General features: G+C 40.7%; 1 pseudogene; it reads right to left on the bottom strand.

Annotated features, from left to right (window-relative positions):
• Positions 1-466: 466 nt before the first annotated feature.
• On the bottom strand, positions 467-2,249 carry LOC148014724 (putative cysteine protease RD21B; annotated as a pseudogene).
• Between the last annotated feature and the right edge of the window lie 20,427 nt (positions 2,250-22,676).

The raw sequence follows: 22,676 nt of genomic DNA, 5'->3' as shown, positions 1-22,676 counted from the left end.
GAGCAGTACACTAATCCTTTTTATCACTACAATGGAGAGAGTCTCTCTATCATGATGGATTATATGCATGTGCCTGTAATGGAGAGGAAATACTTAGGTCAAGTTGACCTAAGTATAAAAGGTGTAAGGGACACTTTATAGGCACCCTTTGATGAATACACATTTGTCCTTTCACCTTCTTCACCTTCTTCCTTGTCCTTCCATGGCTGCCAGCCATTTCTCTCTCCTCTTCTTGCCTTCCTCTCTCTACTTCTAGCCTTTCTCTCTCCTCATCACCCTCTTTCTCTCTCTTCTTCTTACCTTTGTCTCTCCTCTCCCTCTTCTTCTGCAGTCCTTCTCTCTCTCTTTCCTCTTAGTTAGGACAGCTAGGTCTCCTTCATTACAGTTGGTATCAGAGCTTAGTTTTTAGATCCTTCCTTTCTCTCTCCTTTCCCTCAAATCTAGTCTCATTTTCCAACAATAAACCCTACTTTTCAGGTACACAGGCAGAGATGGTAGTTTTCTTGGAATCAGAGCATGAACTAAATATACCATCTGCATACAGCTCAAAGTCAAAGGTCCCAGCATTGATTGCAACACTGAGAGGGTGTTGTGACACAGCACACATGAGGGCATCTTCATCATTAGGGTTGACATCCTCATAGCCATCAATGGTCACAGTTTTCTTCAGCTTCTTCAGCCACTTGCAGAACTTGGATCTTCGAGTGCCACTGACATAAGGATACCCATCCTCTGAATTGATGCCACCATTCTTAATCACCCACTCAAACGAGGGGTCCATAAGCCCACCATTGCACCCATAATTGTTGTGCACACAGCTCACAAGCTCCTGCTCAGAGAGGCTCGCAAGCTCACCACTTGCAATGGCATGGGCGCCCTTGATAGCCCCCACAGAGAATAAGGCCCATCAGCTCCCACATTGTCCTTGGTCTTTGACAGGGGTGACAGCACCCTTCTGGCTCCAGTCCATGGCATGAGGAAGTGCATCAGATCTGTTGCAGGTAGATTGGCAAGCTTGCTTGAGGACGCCAGCCTTGGCGGCCGAAGGCCAGAAGTCGAGGTGCTTGGCCTTGAACTCCTCCAGGGTGAGATCTGCAAACTTGTTGAGGCCTAGCCTGTGCGTGTGCGGGCTGGCCTTACTGTTGTGCTCGTGGATGTAGAAGAGGTTCCGCTTAAAGATCTAGAAGCAAGGGATAGATCTCATGGTAGCCCAGCTACTACAGTGGATTGTCACCAAAAATACACCCCAGTATAAGGGCTATCTGCAGGTCCCATAATTGTTGCTTGCCAATGGAACATATCTTCTACCACTGGACCTGCACTACATGAGGTGAGAATGACACTGCACCAAGAGACTGAGACTGAACTTTCCCCATGACAAGTCATGATGCCTTCGGAGCCTGGATGCAAGCAGTAAGCAGAGGAGAAATCTCCTTCTTCAAGTTATTAGGAATCATCACATAAAGCTTCTCAACAGAAGCGGTGAGCTGTTGCTTTGAAGAGCAATGCTGGGTACCTTGCCTCCACCACCACCTCTCACAGAAGGTAGCATAAAAAGGATATTCATGCTCAGACTATGAAGAAGAGGCGGAAGACTACAAGCGTACTCAATGGCATAGAACTTGGTTGAGTAATATTCATCACTGGAGGAGGACCAGAGACAGGAATTGGATTGGATATTGCAATTGATTGCACTTGAATGTAGGCAACTCCATGTCTTCTTGCAAGTAGAGCACACAAGTCTTCCATGTAGGAAGGAATGCCTTGTGACTGGCAGAGGTACCACTAGACTCTAACAGTTTTGTCAAAAGATGATGTAGCAAAGCGCCTTGAATTTGGACAAAATCGCACATCAGTAATCAAGCAATTGTTTAATTTCATGGTATCCATGTTCCACAAAACAGCCTTTTTGTCGTGACCAGCAGTAGAGCAAGAAGCTTGCCATCCGATGAGAAATGACACGATATGACTTTACTAGTGCTTGCTTGAAGAGAAGTAACCTCTGAAAATGAAAAACCATGCCCAGTTGGGCTTCTTTTATTGCAGCTAAATAGTGGTTCGCGTTGGTCTGCTTCCTCATGTGACAGAAAAGATTCAACATTGTCATCCAATGACCCATCTTCTGCAGACCGATCCATCTCAGCCAGTTGATTTGAGGAAGTAGCTAGAGTTCCAGTACCATCTGCTCCATATAGAATTAAAGGCTTTGAAGAGTTGCCACTGTATTGCAATGCACCAGCAATAGACATAACATCACCTGGTGTTTGAGTAGAAGGAGTAGATGGAGCAGAGTTTGGCCCAGCAGTGTTTCCAATCCCTGTGCTATTTGCTGGGCCAGAAGAGGATGCAGGTTTGCTCCACTACTTTGAAAATATCAAGCATATGTAAGCTCCATGGATGGATACTTTGCGTGGCCCGGTTTCCTAAATGTCAATGATCCCATTTTCACAAAATCAAGTCAAGGCTACGTTATTTCTGAGCATGGAACTCTATCAGGCCATGAGAGTGTACATAGAATGGGCAATCTCATATGAGGCCAACATAGCTGAGCTAAAACATATGAATCCTGTGTTTCTACTATGGAATGAATTATGGACTGTGGATGAATGACACTCCTCTCTTAGGTATCGGTAGGCAAGCCTATGCCCCAAATGTTGAGGGCCATCCAAGTGGGAGCAATCAAGTGGCCAATAATCACAATGGAAGTAGTGCAAGTGGCAAAAAGAATCGAATGGCTGATGGAGAGCGCTGGCTCAGGGAGAGGGATACATGGAAAACACCTTCCTTAAGTGAACTACCTCAAGAACAAACCGTTGAGGGATCACATCGAGCAAAGCGATAGAATTTTTTTGAAATGTTTGGTAACCTCAGCAATTTCGATTCTCAAGGATCTGGAACTAGCAGGACCAACATGCCAGCTGGTACAAATGTGGGGCATGGGTGGCAAACTGGGGCTTATGGTTATTTTCAGCCAGCATGTTCAGGGTAACTGAATACTATCAGCGAGTTTACACAAGACCCTCGTAATGTTTTAGTTAATAGAGGCTCAAGCAATGGGGTACCCAGCTAGGTAGCGAGAAGTGGAGCTAGAGAATTGGTTTCTCCTGGAGTTGAAAGTTGGGATGTAGCTAAGGGGCCATTGTCCAGTGCAGGCACATCTACGGTTCACTTGTTCGATGGTTCTTTCCCTGATGGGGCATGCAGTGGAGGATCAAGGATAAGCTCTGGAACTTTGTCAACAGACAACAGCAAGGGTAAAGGGTGCCTAGTGGATCATCCAGGAAGAGAGTTGCAAGTATCTTATACTGTCGTAGGCAATCACAGTAGCTCCTCTGTGGCTGATAGTCATCATGCAAGGCAAGCTCTTGAAAATAAGCAAGGTTTGGATTCCTCACTTTTTGCTTACCTATCACCCCCCCCTGTTTGAAGCTGATGGAGGAGAAGGTGCCATTCGAATTGGGAGCCTTGCATGTGATTCTGTGGATTATCTGGAGACTCGCAGATTTGATCTTGTGCATGGTGGAAGAAGTTCTTGTAAAAGAAGGATGTCTGCACCAGGTCTTTCATCGGATACATTAGCATTTCAAGCTTCAGAATCAGGCAGAGCTCCTAGTTGGGCAGGAGCTAGTACTGAAAACAGGTCTGGACAGGCTGCAGCAGTCCGTGGGATTCCGGGCTCATTTGAGAGAGTGCTGAATCCCCTTAATGGCAGGTCTGGACAGGCTTCAACAGTCCATGGGATTCCGGGCTCATTTGAGAGAGTGCTGAATCCCCTTAATGGCAGGTCTGGACAGGCTGCAGCAGTCCATGGGATTCCGGGCTCATTTGAGAGAGTGCTGAATCCCGTTGATGGCAGTGGCCAGGCTACTGCAAGTCCAAATACTATTAGAGCTAGTATTGAAAACAGGTCTGGACAGGCTGCAGCAGTCCGTGGGATTCGGAGCTCATTTGAGAGAGTGCTGAATCCCCTTAATGGCAGGTCTAGACAGGCTTCACCAGTCCGTGGATTCCAGGATCATTTGAGAGAGTGCTGAATCCCCTTAATGGCAGGTCTGGATAGGCTGCAGCAGTCCGTGGGATTCCGTGCTCATTTGAGAGAGTGTTGAATCCCCTTGGTGGCAGCAGCCAGGCTACTGCAAATCCAAGTTCTATTGGAGCTAGTACTAAAAACGGTTCTGGACAGGTTGCAGTAGTCCATGGGATTCGGGGCTCATTTGAGAGAGTGTTGAATCCCCTTAATGGCAGGTCTGGACAGGCTGCAACTGTCCGTGGGATTCCAGGCTCATTTGAGAAAGTGTTGAATCCCCTTGATGGCAGTGGCCAGGCTACTGCAAATCCAAGTACTGTTTTCCATTCTAGTGGACCATTATCTCATCTTTCAGCTTCAATCCCTAACAGCCGCAGCTCTGCTGGGGGGAGCACAACTATGCCACCGCCATCTACCTCGACTGACCATTTGGCCATATTTGGATCATACTCCAATAGATTTGATCAGCAATATGGCTATCATGGATAGCATGATTATGCTTACAAGCATTCCTTTATGCAGCAACATAGTTTTTATGCAAGTCATGATCATGGACATGTAAATGGTAGTTCATACAGCCTTGGTCAACAGCATGCATATGGAGATTCTTATGCAATGCAGGAGCAGCAAGCAAGTGATTATGACCGACATCATGTCGATACCTATGCCTAGGATGCAAGGACACTGTTGTAGTCATGTTGGACAGTCATCATGCAATCTTGGGCATCATGTTTATGGGCAACATATAGCTAAGGTTTTGGTAATAGGCAACAGCAAATAGATGTATCTGGGCAGCAACATGAGCATTTTTGTGACATGCATTCTCATAGAGATTATGGACAGCATGACCAATGCTATGGGATCAATGATCAAAGGCGGCATGCTTATGACGATTATGCATGTGATGCGCAACAGGGCTATTATCAACACATGCAGTATGGACAGCATGAATATCATTATGAGCAGCAGCCACATTGGTATGACCATCCATATGGACAGCATGAGCATTTTGGTCATGAGCATGGACAGCCATCTGCTCTACATGAGCAGCAAGATGACTATGAGCAGCATGTCAAAACTATTACTGAGCTGACCGATGGTGATGAGCATGTGTGTAAATTTCTATCTAAGGCTAAATGCATTAAACACCTTACTAGTGATACGATACAGGAATTGCATGCTGCGGGCTTATGCTATCGATGTGCTAAGCCAATATCTTGTAATCATTAAGCCACATGCAGGGCAAAGACTGCCAAAATACTTTTGGTATTAGAGTATTATGATGCAAAGGATGGAGAAGAACTTGTTGAAGACCATTTTGGTATGGGTCCACAACAAGAACTTCAGCTCAAGAAAGAAGACCATGGGCAGCATGTGAATTTGGATGATCATGACCCCATGCGGGAGCTCGGTTAGTCCACAAACCTATAGTTTAAATGCTTGGACATCACTAAGAATGCAGGGTCCATGAATATGCAGCACTTAGAGGTTGATGCAGTCCATGCAATGGTGACTTTAGCCTCATATGCTTCACTCATGCAGAGCATGGTGATGCTTGAGAGGCTTATGGAAGAGCTAGAGAATACCACCATGCTAATCATGCTTCCAGCTGTACTTGACTTTGACCTTATGAAAGCTGATCCAATGTATGGCAGCGATACCACTTTCCCTTTTGACGGGGGTGGCTACAGGCTGACCTTGACCCTTTGCATAGACTAGTACTACTCTTGAATATTAGGAAATCTTTTACTAGGTCTATGACAAGAATCCCCCCCCCCAACTACCTTTTGCCACTTGTAATGTTGTACATAGTAGTACTCTGCAGCCCACTACTTGGCTATACCAATAAGTTCGATCTTTGTTTTTGAGGACAAAAACTTCATTTTGAGTGGGGATGGATTGTAATGGAGGGGAAATACTTAGGTCAAGTTGACCTAAGTATAAAAGGTGTAAGGGACACTATATAGGAACCCTTTGATGAATACACATTTGTCCTTTCACCTTCTTCACCTTCTTCCCTGTCCTTCCATGGTTGCCAGCCATTTCTCTCTCCTCTTCTTGCCTTCCTCTCTCTACTTCTAGTATTTCTCTCTCCTCGTCACCCTCTTTCTCTCTCTTCTTCTTACCTTTCTCTCTCCTCTCCCTCTTCTTTTGCAATCCTTCTCTCTCTCTTTCCTCTTAGTTAGGACAGCTAGGTCTCCTTCATTACAGTGCCAATCATGATATTAAGACAAGGTAAAGTGAAAGGAATGATTCATCATTGAGAAATGATAGCTTGCTTAAACTATGGACAACAAGGACATGTGTCCTCACACTATTCCGAAAGATAAAGACAACTTGAGGAAATTGATGTAGATCAATGGTGCCCTAAGTGTCAACTCACTCACATGTATCAAGGTTTTCCATGACATTAAGGAAAGTAGTAGCAAGGCTATCATACCTTTGTTACTTTGAATCTCTTTTCCACTAAGGTGATTAATAATAAAGATATCATCCCTATTCTAGTCAATGCCATTAGTGAGTCCAGAGAACAAGAAATATGGAATGGCCATTCAGGGACCAACCATAATGTTAAATGGATTGATCATAAGCAAGAATAATGCCATGAAAATTATCCCAACGTTGAGTAGCGATTGGTTACCATAGATAAAGTTAAGGAATGTGTTGAGTCAATGCAAGTGAAGTTACCAATAAGCTGAGATAACTATGGAGACCATCACTCTTCCTAGCATATCCCATGCATCACATGTATCTCTACCTTCTCAATCCTCTAATCTTGGGGATTCTACTATTGAACCATTGTACTTTGGCCAACATATGCAAGAATGAAAGTTTTTAACTTCCCAAGATGTAGGGCATCATCAACTCCAATATTAGGACCTTGCATTTATAATCATCTCAATTTTCGTAGGAATCTTGATGAAAGAAAGCCCTACATATGGTAAGTATTCAAAATTGGATGGATAGTAGTGAATCTATGCAATCAATACATACTTAAAATCTAGCTTCTCAACCTTGCCATCTCTAGGAGCCTTGGAGATCAATATTTTTTGGAAAGAAGCATAGCCTCACATAATCCTCCTAGTGGAAGCCCTCTGAGATTCTATCTCGTATGGAGTCAATTACATGAGAGCTAGAGTTAGCATAGTTAACCAATATGTGCTCAATGCATGGAGAAATCCACCTTGAACCTATATATTCCAATTTGACTTCCGCCAATGGAATCAATGTTAGCCCACAAAGTGTGCTGAAAGAATGGCTAGTGAAAATTACCAGTGTAAGTTTTAGTTATCTTGATTGCTATGAAAGGGCTTGAATACAATATATTTCATGCACATCCTTGAATGTGCAATGCATGATGTCGGGTAAGTTACTTATGAATATATGTGTGCATCACGTAGGTTCAAAATAAGGTATTTTTTAAATACCATTTTTATACATTTTTTACATACAAGAGGGTATAATATAAAGGGGTTATTCATATATTGAATAGAAAAGGATTATGTTTTATTCCAAAAAAAAATCACAGATAAGGATATTTATTAATAGGCCTTGAATGAACGTGATGTAGAGGATATACATATAGTAACTTCCCCAAGGCATGACTCATGGAGGGCTAGGGCAATGAAGAATAATACGAAGGATACAATGTGAGTTGAAATGGAGACTTTGAGAACCTCTCTAATCAATCTTGATTCACATTCTAGTATGCCACATGGAGATGCTAGCTACTCTATTTCCCAATAACCTCTTAGTAAGGTACATGCCATGCTTGGAGGATGAGCAAGATTGAATGTACATACTTTCTACTTTTGAATTTCTCTTCGTGGAGGAATTGGAGTATCAAGAAACATATGAATACTTGAGCTAGAAGAAAGTAGGAGAATCTACAGTTTAAATGATTAACCCTCAATTAGATTATGTCTTGGTTTCTCTCTTCATGATGGCCCCTAGCTTAGTGTCACAAAACCATATTAAGGCCTTCCCTAACCCTATGAAGAAGCTTAAGATACACAAAATATTGAGCTAAAACCAACTATGTTTTTATGCTAAAATGGAAGCTAATCTCTTAGTCTTTGATGAGTTTCTCCATAGTCTCGATTGGCAATCGATAAGTCTCCATCAATTCCTATCTAATTACTATACTAGCTTCTTCGTCTCCCTAATGTGAGAGCAAGGTATGAATACTGAGGAGAAAATAAAACTAGAGAAGAATGAACATGGTTTAAAAATAGAGTCGATGGATGTTAAGGATGTTATCTCTATGCTTGCCAAAAGACAAAGGAGACAAGCTAAGATGCATGTTGGGCCTAGCAAGGTCATAAAGCATGCAAGAAAGTAGTGTATTTCTATAATTATTCCTATGAAGAAGGATATGATCAATGAATTGGTTAAGGGTATACGTGGCATGAAATTCAACTTTTCCAAGCTAAAGTATAAAGGGTGGTCTACTACACCAAGACCCCAAATTGAGAAAGGCTTTTTAGCATGAAGAATTTGGCATGAAAAAATTTGAGCACAAGCGTAGGGATTTTGAAAAATATAGGGATGCATTGGAAAATAATTTGATTTTCTGTAAGGACGGTAAGATCCACCTATGTGAGATAACCCTACCACTCAATCCAAAATTTGAAAAGAGTGGAATGTAGAAGCTCATTGATGACATGGTTGTATGGAATGCTTATGCTATAATGGAAAGCTTCTACCTTAGATCTAAGGATTGAGAAATGTTAGTTCTATCTATATATCTCTTGCTAGGTCATTGAATACAAATGTTATTGTGGAAGAAAAGAGAAAAAAAGATAATGGAAATCTAACTACATCTAAGAGGCCACTAGAGGGAGTGGTAAACTTGACAAGATAAACCAAAACACTTCCTATTAGGCCTATACCTGAGCATAACATAGATGATATTGCCAAAAAGAAAATGCAAGAACATGTAAAGCCAAAGGGAAAAGAAGTAGGATATAAATTTCAGTCAAATATTGAGAAAGCCACTAATCTAAAAAATATTCTTAAGGATCACATCTTGAATAGAAAAGTGGAATTGACTATGCGAGAGATTCTTAACCTTGCCAAGAGAGAGTTTCATGAGGAAACCGTTGATATTATGAAGAGAAAATTGCAATTTGTTGGTCAGCTCATACATGCCATGATGTAGGATGAAGAAGAGAAAGGATTGTGAGGTATTCAACTAGCCCATGACAATGATGTCAATGTTGTGATTGAGTTCCTTAATCATGAAAATGTAATTATTGATTGTGAAAAACTAGTTTCTATGGCCAAAATAGCAATGGTTTGTAGCAATACAAAAAAGGGAGTGTGATAGGTACATTATAATAAATGAAGAGGCTTCAGATGTGATATTTAGGAGTCATTATACATGTCATCATTGGACTCAGATAAGAAAGTAAAACTAGTTGCAATGCCATTATCTCCAGACGATGAGGAGGTGATTAACTTGTCTTCTCCTCAGTCAAATTTGAGGGATCCACATAAGATTGATTCACAGGTTTACTACAAATTCTCTCCAAAAAATAAAAATTTGATGTGATGAGTTTATTTAACCATAGAGAATTAAAGTTTTAAGGAGATGTTATTGATGTTAGCTATATATAGTCTGTCTATATATAGCGCCCCAGGTCCCCTCTATATATTCCTATCATGTGTGCTTAGTTGACACACTTTTGGGGTTCCACTTTCGGTGTCTCGTGTCTCTCTTCACCTCTCTCTTCCTCCGTTCCTCGTCTCCCTCACACATTGCTCAACATGGTATCAGACGTTGATGTTGTAATTCACAAGTGATGTAGCTCCTTTGATGCCTATGAATAGGCTCTTGTAAGTCCAACTTTGTAATTTTATATTTTGAATATTAATATAATGGTAGTTCTATATAGAGCTATGGGTTTTTCCCTTGAGCCCCCAAGGGTTGTAAGGGACCTTTATATAGCTAACAATTGAGATATATCATGGATTTTTCATTTCAGTCACATGAGATTTGTAACGTGTCCCCTAGTATCATCCAGGACACGTCTTAGCAGTCCGTTGGAAAGGATGTCTAGAAAACTCCGCCCGGCACTCCCATGGAATGTTACGGGTTTTTCGATCTAGGTCTTCCCGCGTCTGCCACGTAGCGGAAGTATCCTGGCCGTTTCCCACTTAGGATCGACCGGAATGAGGGTTTTCCTGTTTGGTCATTAGCTAACAGCATCTAGCATCAGACCCGAGCGAACTACTTTACGCAGAAACGCCAGGTCCGAAGCGGATTCACGCTGCACTTGGTTCAAGGAGAATGGGAAACGAGAGGGATGCAAGGCTCAACCTCTCTGCCATAAGGCATAGTCCCATTCCATTCCCCTAAAACAACGTAAATCGGGTAAGACGTAACTCTAGGTCATTGTTCTCGTTATTCGTTTTGATGATGATGCTCATCCCGCTGTTCTTTGAGATTTTTGAGAAAAGTTCCCAGCTAACCCGGACCACCCAACCGTAGGACGGACCCATGGCCCATCCTCCGCACTTTCCTCGGTTTGTTTTAGTTATGTAATTATCTAACACATTAATTTGACATATAACAATCAGCTTCTTTAATTAACCCTGTTAAGCACTGGTTCCTTCACGTAATCTTATCACGTGACATAGAAAAACAATATCAAGCAAGTTCTTTTAACATTTCATCATTTTATCTTTGAAATACAAGGAGTTCCGCCCGTAGGCTTGTCCATAATCCGCCCGGAGGCTATCCAATAATGCCCAGGGATCACTATTCCAAGCTTCTGCCCGTAAACTAGTATGCGGGCCTTGAGATCCAATCCCGAGTCACATTAGCCTCTTGTGCAGGACCCGGAAGGCGAGGGATTTACGGCCAGAGCCCCCCCTGGGACCCAAGCATCCTCCTACTCCAAGTAGAGCTCAATGGAGAGACCTCTCGCGGCGGGTTCGGTCCACGTTCCCGGCGCAGTCAACAACCCCCTTGGTTAGGGTTAGGCAGGTAGTCGGGGGTAATTGAAACTGCCTCTTCCTTCAGGCCTTTAGCCTGAAGTATAGGTACTCATTTAATTTGTAATTCATAATTCAAACAGAGCCCTAAAATCTCTAGCAAGCACAAACATTTCCATTAATCAACCCAGTTGTATGGCAAACTGCTAAGGAAGTGTTCTTTCCCTTTTGAGTGTATCAGCACTCGTTCCCAAGGTGTCTTGTAAATTGGCAAGATCTTTTACATTCCGGTGTAGAGCATATCCAACTTGGTTAACCCTAAAGTTCCTTAGATATGCTAGTTTTCGGTTTACAACTTTCCTTATTTAGAAGGATATCCAAAAATACGTCTTTTTGCAAGATAACTTGCGTAGGGATCTACCATCCTTAATGAGGGTTTTTACCCTTTCTCCTTGTGAATCAATCACAAGACTAAATAATTTCATACTTGTTGTGCAAGTCCTGCGATGGAATAATCTATTTAGATTCTTTAAGCTGACGTATGTCAGGCCTAGGGTTTCTTCTTTTAAGAATCTTAGGGACAAACCCTAGTTTCTTATCTTTACGAATTTATTGTCCCTGCTAAGGAAAGTAGTCAAGTGCTTAGGGTATGAATGTTTCTATGTTTAGATTGGTTTAGTTATCTTTCGAAAGGTAACATTAATCGTCTTGTCACGGTTTTGCTATCCTTGTGACAATTTACTTTCCAGTCAATACAACTTAATTTTAATTTCCGTTTTCCTTACAGATGAACTCATGCCAAATAACAACATTTGCCTTGCTAAGACATGCAATTAGCAAAGATAACTTCCTAGTAATTTGAGCATCGAAAGAAACCTTTCATTAATTTAACCATTTACAATGATTCGTTGCGAAAGGAATAAGACTAATGGTGCAAGATATAATTTCTACACCTTAGAATTTAGCTAAAATATACTACTATAGTAAATGGTTAATCTTGCTCGTAGTTTATAATGCTTGATGCAATTTGAAGAAAGCTAAGTTCTATACATTGTCATTCATAAGCTAAACTCCTTCGTTACAAATAACTCGAACAAATATATCCTATCCTTAACAATTTTTCTTTGCATGATCGACTTAAAAACCGAATTAAAGCCAAGAAGAAAACGTGGTTTTGGGGTGAGATATCCACATGGATACCGGGAGATGACCCTCCCGCAGCTACACCTTGGACTTTCTTCGGCGGCATCGTAGTTCGAATGTGAGATAGCCTTTTCCTCTTTCTTCTGGAATTCCACCGTCTTTTTGGATTAATTTTTTTTTTAAATGGGTGAGTGTGGTTTTGCAACCACGGAACCCTTGGAGGATTTTGACTTGGGGTAGAAGGAATAGAAAGCACTAATTCTCCTTCCTTCCCTTTTCTTTTATCTTTTTCCCACTCTTCCTCCTTCACTCCTTCTTTTCACTCCCTCTACTTTCCCTCCCTATCTTTTATCTCACGGACTTTTCCCTTACGGGATATCATCCGAGGCCATGATGATGATTTGGATTTTTAGGTTCAGGGGGGGAAAAATAATAAGGGGGATACGGGGGATTAAGAGGAAAGCTTAGGGAGTTGTGGGAAAAGAAAGAAAAGAGTTATGAGGGGGGTTGAAAAAGGGTTAAAAGGGTTATAAGGGGTTGATAAGGCTTAGGGGAATAAAACACACGTGGGGGGGGGGGGGGGGGGGGGGTAGGTTCCCAAAGTCAAGGGAGGGGCTTAAGGGGAAAATGGAATTTAAAATCCTAGGGGGGGTGTGTGGTTCCGAAAACCATGGGAAGGGCTAAGGGGATTTTTGAAACCCGGGGGGAGGGGAGGAAAAAGAGGGCTTAGAGGGATTAAACCAGGGGAAAAAAGGGGGTTTAGAGGGATTAAAACCGGGGGGCGGGGGGGGGGGGAACAAGGGGGCTTAGGGGGGATTAAAATCGGGGGGGAAAATAAGCAAAGCTATGGGAAAGGGGGCTTAAGAAGGCCCCTTGGAAGCTTCCAAGGGCCTTCTAGAAGGCTTACAAAGGCACCCGGGGGGGGGGGGGGGGGGGGCGTCGACAGATGGCGACAAGGCTAAGGCAGCTGGCGGCTCCCTGCAGCGTTGGTAGCAGCGGCCTTCGTCAGAGGCGGTGGCTCTTCAGCAACGCGTGGCGGCCCATAGCTCCTCAGCACCCTCCTCTCCACGACGTCCCTCTGCAGCAGCTGTCGGAGCCTCTTCCCTTCTTCAACCTCTTCCCTCACAGCAACAGGAGGTGGCCCCTTCACAACGTCTCCACCCTTCTCCCCAAGGCCTTTGTCCCCCTCGATTTTAAATAGGGGAGGGGAGGGGGATCCTCCCTCCCCTGCGTGTCATCACGCATGCTTCCCCACCCTCGCTCCAGGCTCCACCAAGGAGCTTACTCAATCCTTCTATTCCCCTCCCCCTCCAGCTCGTCAATCGACTGGAGGGATAAGGGGGGAATTAAAAAAAATTTCATTTATCCAATTTTTCTATTCATTTGAGGCAGTTCATGCGCGTGCTTCTATTAGCGAATCGGAATATTACAAGATTGCTTACATGGATCTAGATATTGTCATGCATATGGTCATTTCTACTATTCCACATATAGCATGGAACTTATGGCCAGTTCTAGTGCCAAAGAATCATTTGCACAAGCTAATTGATCTCTTGCATAAAAAGATTAAGATAGGGATTTTGGAGCCTTCCTCAACTCTTTACTTGAATAGGTGGTTCATAGTGCCCAAGAAAAAGTGCACTTTGAGAGTCATTCAACATGTGCATCTAGTCAACAAAGTAACCAATAGAAATATGGGAGCAAGTCTTATTGTTGATGAGTTTAAAGAAGCTTTTGTTGGGAGAGTGATATACTCATTAGGAGGTTTACACTCTAGTTATGATCAATGTGAGTTAACAATTGAAAGCATGGACCTTACTAACATAAAGACACCATTGGAATCAGTGTGGATATGCACTTTACCCTCTAGAGGGGGGACATGAGGGATCCATTATGAAGATATATATATCATGCGGATTCAAAATAAGAGATTTATGAGATACCATTTTTATATATTTTTAACATACAAAAGGTATCATATAAAGGGGTTATTTAGAGATTCAATAAAAAGGGTGGTATTTTATTGAATAAAAACTCATAGATAAGGGTAGTTATAAATAGAACTTGAATGCACATGATATAGAGAATATACATATAATAATACCCCAAGACTTTATGATAACGAGGAACAAATTTTGTTATGCATATGACGAATGAAATCAGAAAAGTGTTGTGAGATTATTTACATATCTTATTTGATTACTCCATTTTTGGATGATGTCCTAATAAAAAGTTGTGCATAAGAGAATAAATATGAGAAATTTAACGAAGAGGGATGTGTAAGACTTATCATTGAACATATTTGCTAACTATAAAAAGATCTTAGCTAAACTAGAAGAGGTGAATCTTCCTCTTTCATGCTAGAGATCAATGGATGCTATTGTCAAGATGGAAGAGAGTTACTCTTTAATATTAGAAGTGAAGAGGTTTTTAGGAGCTTATGTATTTTATGTTATTTAAATACCTCACTTTGTGCATGTACTAGATACTCTATATCAATTATTGAGAAAAGGGTAGAAAATATTGTGGGATAGGATGCACACGAAGGCTATGAGGAACTTGAATAAATTGTTGAAGATTGTACCTAGTTTGTGAAAAGCTAATTATACAAGTGAAAGTCCCATTGTCATCACTATGGATACATGCCTTGTAGACATTTGTGGGTTATTGGATAGGATGATGATGAAGGAAACATGTATGCATTGAGATTTGGAAAAAAAGTGTTGAATGAAAGACAAAGAAGGTATCCATATATAGAGAGAGAATTGTGGGGAGTTGTTACACCTTTCAAATGTAACAAGGAATACTTTGTTGGAGCACTCGTGATTGTGGAGACTATTTACCTATTCTTGGAATGAGTATGAGTTGTTGAACTCTTGATATCTCCATGTTGTGGTGGATTGCATATATAAAATCTATGAGTCCTAAAATTTGACATATTGTAGGGAAGGATAATCCAGTAGTAGATATATTATCTAGATCTAAGGATGAAGATGAAGAGGATTTGATGGCTAAAGATAAGGTTAAAGTTATAGTTGCTACACTTGTTCACAATTGTCATATTTATTTAGTGGAAACTCTTTCAAATATTTTCTTTTGAGTAGTGTCATCTAGTTGGCCCCTTTACCTATGCCTCCTCATATGTCTTGCTATATCCTTCCTTGAGTAGTATATTATAAGTACAATGTCACAAAATCATATCAAAACATGCTAACCATGGACAAGATTGCACACAGTCTTGATCTTTTGTCAACCTTCACAAACATACACAAACCATGAAAAATTAATTCCAAGAAAAAATGAAAAGCATGAAAACCTTCATATAGACCCTAGTATCTCCAAGAGGAGAAATATGCACTATTAAGGAGTGTAACCATGGCTTCGATACAACATTGAGAGCTTGTTGAGAGAGATTGGAACAAAGGCACAATGTAAGCTCTAAGTTTATAAAAAAAGACATACATTTACACCAAATGGCATATACCTATTTTGTAAGTGTTAATCAATCAAAGTACTTATTTAGGGGTTGGGTGTACGTACACACCAAAGAGGGCATGACCTATTGTTTATATGCTAAACACATGAACCTCTTTCCTACTTTGGATTGAGAGTCTTCCCACCTAGTTTCTAAAGTGATTAGACAAAGGAGTAATTTTTGTATTTTGTAATATTATTTTTCAATTTTGTACAAAATGCATCCTATTTGTGTATAAAGGGCTTGTACCATGTCTATGTGTAGTTTCAAATACTACATATCCATACTTTGAGCAAGGGTTGGACATCTATCATTTGGTGTGTAACTAGCCTCAATATATTTATTGCTTGCCTTCACCATAGGATAGACTTAATTGAAAATCGAACAAAGAGAGAACAAAATGTATGAGAGAAAAGAATGTCAAAAACTTGCACGATATAAGATTGGATACACTCTCCTCCTATGCATGAGTGAGCACCTTTCCCATGCATGTATTTATAATATTAGATCAAGATTTTGTGCTTGAAATACATTGAAAACATTATTTTTGTTTTACTTTCTTTCCCTCAAATTGCACAACTTGCTTTTGGTTAAAATAAATCAAAACACACGCTATTCTAAAAGGCTTACAAAAATAGTATTTTTCCTCTCTAATAAACACATCAAAATAAGATCTATGGTGCATGTGTGCATGGAAACTCCTTGCACTAATGGTGTGGATGCATACAAAATATAATGCTTTCGTTGTTGTAGCACATAGGGTTGAAGGTCACCATAGGGGTTTGGCAAAAAAACTAGACAAGTTAGATAGAGATGTGTTTTCAAGCGATAAGTAGATTATAGTGAATGTTTAAGGTTCAAGAGATACTTTAGGGTGAATCATAGGGGTTTGAGAGAGAAGAATGTATGGGGTTTCAAGAGCTTAGACTCTGGAGATGGTAGAGATAAGAGAAGGGTTAAAGGTTTCAAGCCAAGTTCTTGAAGATGTTGATAGAGCTTCCAACTACATGTTCATTGCAAAGATCACAAGAGTATTATCTCATAAGTTCTAACTCAAATCAAGCTTATTTTCTTCACTGTAAGAGCAATTCAAAAAACAAGTAGAATATGTTGTCATGTATCATAAACAAGTCTGCATCCCATCATTTACACATGATGCCATAGCAAGAATCAACTTTGCATGATTACATTCAATGTAGATTGTTAGGGACAAAAGCTTATGAGTCAATTACAAGGCTTGTAGAGTAAAGAGACTTGCTTCAAGAGAGCTTCAAACTGAGTTCCTAATAAGGACAAGTTACCATGGCCAAGAAATAAGAGAAAATGCTCCTCTTAATTCAACTCAAAGCACCTATGAATGATCTACAAGCATTGCCCTGCCTTAGGCGCACTTAATACTTGCATATTTTGACAAGATGACTTTTATAGAGTAAGAAATGAATTAAAAGAACATTGATGTAGTTAATTCTCTCAATATGGCTAAAGATATGAGCCCAAGTATCTTTTGGAATTCACCTCTGATAATGGCATAAACTTCCCCGAACACGGTGTTGGTGTGTTTGGCGTCGAGAGTCCACCACGAGGGTAAGAGATAGTAGGGTGAAGGTAGATTCAGGGAAAGGAGTAGATGAAAGAGCAGGGGTTCGAAGAAATTGAAGACGTAGAAGAAAAATCCCAAAAAGAATTAGAAAATGTAGAAGAATACTAACAGAGATTAAGCCTGTCACTTTATTCGTGCAGTATGAGAAGATAAAAGTCTAATAGACAAAAATGTGTATAAAATAAAACATTCCTCTATGGTGCTCAAATCGCCAATTTGATGCCTCCATTGGCTCCAAAAGGAAGGTAAAATATCAGGACACCTGCCCATAATTCAGCCAGATCACTCCTTCTACATCTGCTGCTTTGGAGTGTTGTTCATTGCTTGAAAACAACGACTGCGCCTCTCGTGATTTTGCCAATTTCTCTTTTTACATAAATTTCTCTCAAATTAGCTGAAATCTACATGCTTTCTTTTATATGCTATCATAATCTAGAAGTTGTCTACAATTTTACGGATTTTTACAAGAGATAATATCTAAAATATCAAAAATGGGCTAAAACTTGTCTAAAAATCTAATATTTTTAAACCATGGACACTGATACTAATGTCTAATATGGAATGTTAATGTCTAATATGGCATTGCCTCTCTAAATCAATAAGAAAGCCACACTCTAGATTTTTTTAACACGGTGTGAACGTAGCGGCACAATATCCACCCCCTCCTAACTTGCACATCCTCTGGCATATGCCAAAGTCTTATGGATCTACAGTGTTAGAAGAAGTATCTTCTGCCATGTCAATGACTTCATCTTCTGCCTCTTCTTTTTCCTCTATGTCTTCATGCTCTTGAATTATATCCAAGTCTTCTAACTCATATGTTGAACTTTCTCTTCATTTGAAGAGCTTGATTCCTTTTCTAGCTATGGGTATCTTGATGCTTGTTCCATCCAATTCAGCCAATGAATATGTGGCATTTTCATGAACGACCTTTACCACATACGAGCCAAACCAACTCTTTACCATATTCCTAGAAGCACTGTATTGATTGTCTAGGCTGCTATCATAGACAAGCACCTAGTCATTTTCTTGAATTGCTCTTGGTCGAGGTTGATGTTGCTTATCAAATCTTCTTTTGTTCTTTAGTTTGCTGTCTTTAGCTTCTCAATAGCTGCTTGAACATCTTCAGGCCTTCTTTCTACCTGCCATATGCGCAAAGTCAGCAACTCTTCTCAAATGATGTCTTCCTCCCAAGGTAGAAGACTCCATGTGAGAATAGATTCTTCAATTGGCATAATTGGTTGTTATCCATGCATAAGTTCAGCTGGCATATAGCCAGTCACTTTATTGTGAGTAGTCCGGTTACCCCATAATGCAAAAGGTAGAATTTTAGGCCATTCTTTGATCTTTCCTCTAAAAGAATTTGCTAGAGCTTTGAGAATAGGCTGGTGCCCTCTCTCACTTTTTCCATTGCCTTCAGGGTTGTAGGTTGATGTTAAAGCCAACTTAATATCCAATTGAGCAAAGAAGTTGTGTGCCTAATCAGCATCCAACTCTCCTCTATCTACAGTTACTTTATCCACACATCCATATCTACAAAACACTTCTTCAAGCAAAAAACGACAAACAGCTTGAGTGGTCTTGGTTGTTAAGGCTTTGCCTTCAACTTGATTGGTTAGATCCTCTCTTTCAAGCACTAAATATCACATATTTCATATTCCTGTAAGCATAGTTATAAGATCAATAACCCATCTATAATGTATAGACAAACGATAAGTTGGTTCTAACCCATCTCGATGCTTGACCATAGAATACATCTGACACACATAACAAGTTTCAACAAAATGTGCTATGTCCCGATACACGTTTTACCACCAATATTTTTCTTTGACTTTAATAAAGGTTCCCCATATGCCTCTATTGCCAGCCCACACACTTTCATGAAATTCCTTCATTACCTGTTGTTGCAATATTTTGTTACCCAAAACTCGAACAGACGCTCCTTTCTTCTTCTTTGTCTGCTTCCATAGATACCTTCTTTAAGAAAAAAGCCATAATCTTTCCTCTTAATATGCTTGAACTCTTCATCAGTCGAGGACTCCTCGTTCTTTATTGTGCTCAAATATTGGCTGATCTTCAGCTAATCTTCTTCAAGGAAATGAACTAGAACTTGAGCAATGCAATGAGCATGCTGGCCTCTAGTTGACACCCTTTTTCCATAGATAAATCTTTGATCTTTGTGGCTATATGCTAATTTACAACAATACATTTTCCCGTTCTTACTATACTTAATGCTATACCATTAAAAAGATCAGCTTCGCCCTGCAAGATTCAGCTTTGGGTTTGTATATGTAGCAACTGAAAAGGTACTTTCAGCAACCATGGTATGAAATTGTAACATGTCCACTTGTTATCTTCAGGACACGTCTTAGCAGTCCATTGGAAAGGATGTCTAGAAAGCTCTGCCTGGCACTCCCATGGAAAGCCACGGGGTTTGCAATCTAGGACTTTCCATGTCTGCCATGTAGCAAAAGTATTCCGGCCGTTCCCACTTAGGACCGACCTGAATTAGGATTTTCCCTATTGGTCATTTCCTAAAGGCAACTAGCGTCGAACCCGAGTAAACTCGGGATGCGAAGCTCAATCTCTCTGCCATGAAGCATAGTCCCATTCCGTTCCCCTAAAACAGCATAAATCGGGATCAGTTATAACTCTAGGTCAACACTCTTGTAGTTCATGTTCTTTGAATGATCTTTCTGCTATCCATCTTGATTGAGAAAAGTTCGCGGCCAACCGGGACCACCCATCCATAGGACGGACCTATGGCCACATCCAGCACACTTTCCTCAGTTTGTTTTAGTTATTTAATTACCTAACACATTCAGTTGGACATGTATCAATCAGCTTCCTTAATTATCCTGTTAGGCACTGGTTCCTTCACGTAACCATAGCACTTAACACAGAAAAGCAATGTCAAACAGGTTCCTTTTTAACATGTTATCATATTTATCTTTGAAATACATAAAGTCCAACCCGTAGGCGTATCCACAATCCACCCGAAGGCTATCCAGCAATCCAGAGGGATCACTAATTCAAGATTCTGCCCATAGACTAGTATGCGGGCCTCGAGATCCAATCCCGAGTCACGTTAGCCTCTTGTGTAGGGCCTGGAAGGCGAGGGATTTACGGTCAGAGCCCCCCCTGGCACCCAAGCATCCTCCTGCTCCAAGTAGTGCTCAATGGAGAGACATCTTGCAGCGGGTTTGGTCCACTTTCCTGGTGTGGTTAACAACCCCCTTGGTTAGGGTCAAGCAGGCAGTTGGGGGTAATTGAAGCTGCCTGTCCCTTCAGGCCTTCAACCTAAAGCATTAGATATCCATTTATCCTTTAATTCTTTGATCAAACAAAGCAAAACAGTGCTCTTAAATCTGTAACAAGCACAATAATTTCCATTGGTCGTTATTGTTGGCCAACTGCTAAGGAATGAATCCCTCTTTTCGAATGCATCCAGCACTCGATCTGAGATTACTTCCGACTTGGCAAGTTCCCCTATATCCTGGGTTAGGGCTGTACCCTATTAACCCGACTTTGTCAATACCTTAAGTTCATATGTTATTAATATTGTGTTGGTTGGTCTCTTGCTTTCAAGCAATTATCTTTACCCAAGAAAGATACTATATTAGGACGATTTTTCATCCTCTTGCAAGATAACTTGCGTAAGAGTCTGCCAACCTCATTCTGAGGAATTTGGCCATTTCCTTGTGATCAATTCACAAGATCGTGCGACTCTACTACTTGTCGCACAAGTGTCGCATCAAGCTCTAGGACTATTTACCCTTAGAATGGAGTCACAAAACAATCTGTTCATGATTACATTAGGCTAACGTTGTCAGTCCTAGGGTTCCAAGTTCCATCTTTTTTTTAGCGAGAGATTCCTAGGGAAAAACCCTAGATCACTTCTCAAGTATGTTCCAATGTCCCTACATTCCGTGAATGTGGGCAAATCTTTAGGGTATAGGAGTTTCAGTTTTAGCAATACGTGCGACCAGGTAAATGTCTTTACCGTGCTAACCCTAGTCAGTTCCTTGGGATACGTTGCATTGAGTTAACCCTTTTCAAAATGAGTACTCTGCGGTTTTAAGCCTTTAGGTTTATGCCAATTTAACCTGTCTATTTTTGGAGATAATTACGCTATCATTTCCGTAACCATATGACTTATTATCTATGCGTAAGTTGATTTTCAAACCCTAACTTTTCGGTTTAAGATCAAGCATAAGTTAGGTTATAGCCTAATTCTAATTAATCATCCTATAACTTGCGAACAGGATTCATGCTAAAACAAGCAGCCATTTACCAATAATTATGCAATTGAAAAATGATATTTATACCAATTGACTAGAGTTATGCAACTTAAGAATCATTTTATGCCTTGCAATTTCCTATGGATTATTAGCACTTTCCATAATGACTCTTTGCGAAGAAGATATGTCCTAATATTGTGACATGCAATTTATACTTCCATGCCTAAACGGAGTGTGCTATCTTAATTCCATTTTGTAAATAAGAACATTAATCTAAGTTTAGCTCATTGAAATGCACAAAAACTACTTGCTAGAAATGCATATCAATCTTCTGCTCACTTTATTTTGTTCATTTTGTTAAAAATACTAATGGCCGAACTCTTTCGACGTGAGCTAATTCTTTCAAAATTAACCAAAGTATTTAAGACAAAAAATGTATCCTATCTCCAAAAATTATCCACGCACGATTGAATTATAACAACATAAAATAAAAATTAGGAAGGAAAACCTAGACTTGTGGTGAGATATCCACATCGATGCTAGGAGACGATCCTCCTGCGGTTGCGCCTTGGGCTTTCTTAGGAGCCATCCCGAAAGCGACCTTTCCATCTTGGATGCAGATTTATGACTTGGCCGTCTCCTTTTTGCACACATAGCTCCCCTTTGTGACAACTTGCACCGTCTTTCAGAAATGGTTTTTAGAAGGTTTCCTCCTTCAAGTAGGGATTTCACGATTAGCACCTTACAACCGTCAAGAATGACGTTATGGAAATGCTAAGGGCTTAAACTCCGGGAGGGGTTTTAAATGGTCTTAGTGGATCGGAAAAGGAAAGAAGGAGAATGTATAACTTGCCAGTGAGGGTTTAAATCACAGAGTAACTGGGCTCTCAACCCACTTGAAAGGGTATTAAGAATGGGCACGAGAAGGGCCTTTTCCTGAATCCCGAGGGGGGAGAGAATACCAACCCTCTTAGCTAAGGTTTCCAAAAGAACCTCGAAAAGGGGAAAAATGGGTGTAGAAGACCCTTAAGAGTGGATTTTTGTGTGGGGGGACAAAGGGTATGAAGGGGTTTTAAGAAGGAATTTTTATATGGGGGAAAAAGAAAGGCTTAAGGACCACATGAAGGCCCTTCAAGGGGAAAATTTGGGAGGGAAAGGGGCTTATAGAGCCCTTAGGAGGGAATTTGTGGGGGGGGGGAGGGTAGTCTTAAAGAGCTATGGGAAGGAGGGCTTCTTAGGAGGCTTTTAGAA

The sequence above is a fragment of the Lygodium microphyllum genome, chromosome 25 (assembly GCF_053477565.2).
Source record: "Lygodium microphyllum isolate KBCC chromosome 25, Lygodium_microphyllum_v1.1.10, whole genome shotgun sequence".
Classification (NCBI taxonomy): domain Eukaryota; kingdom Viridiplantae; phylum Streptophyta; class Polypodiopsida; order Schizaeales; family Lygodiaceae; genus Lygodium; species Lygodium microphyllum.
The sequence above is the reverse complement of the archived record's forward strand: the minus strand, read 5'-3'. Positions and strand labels throughout refer to the sequence as shown.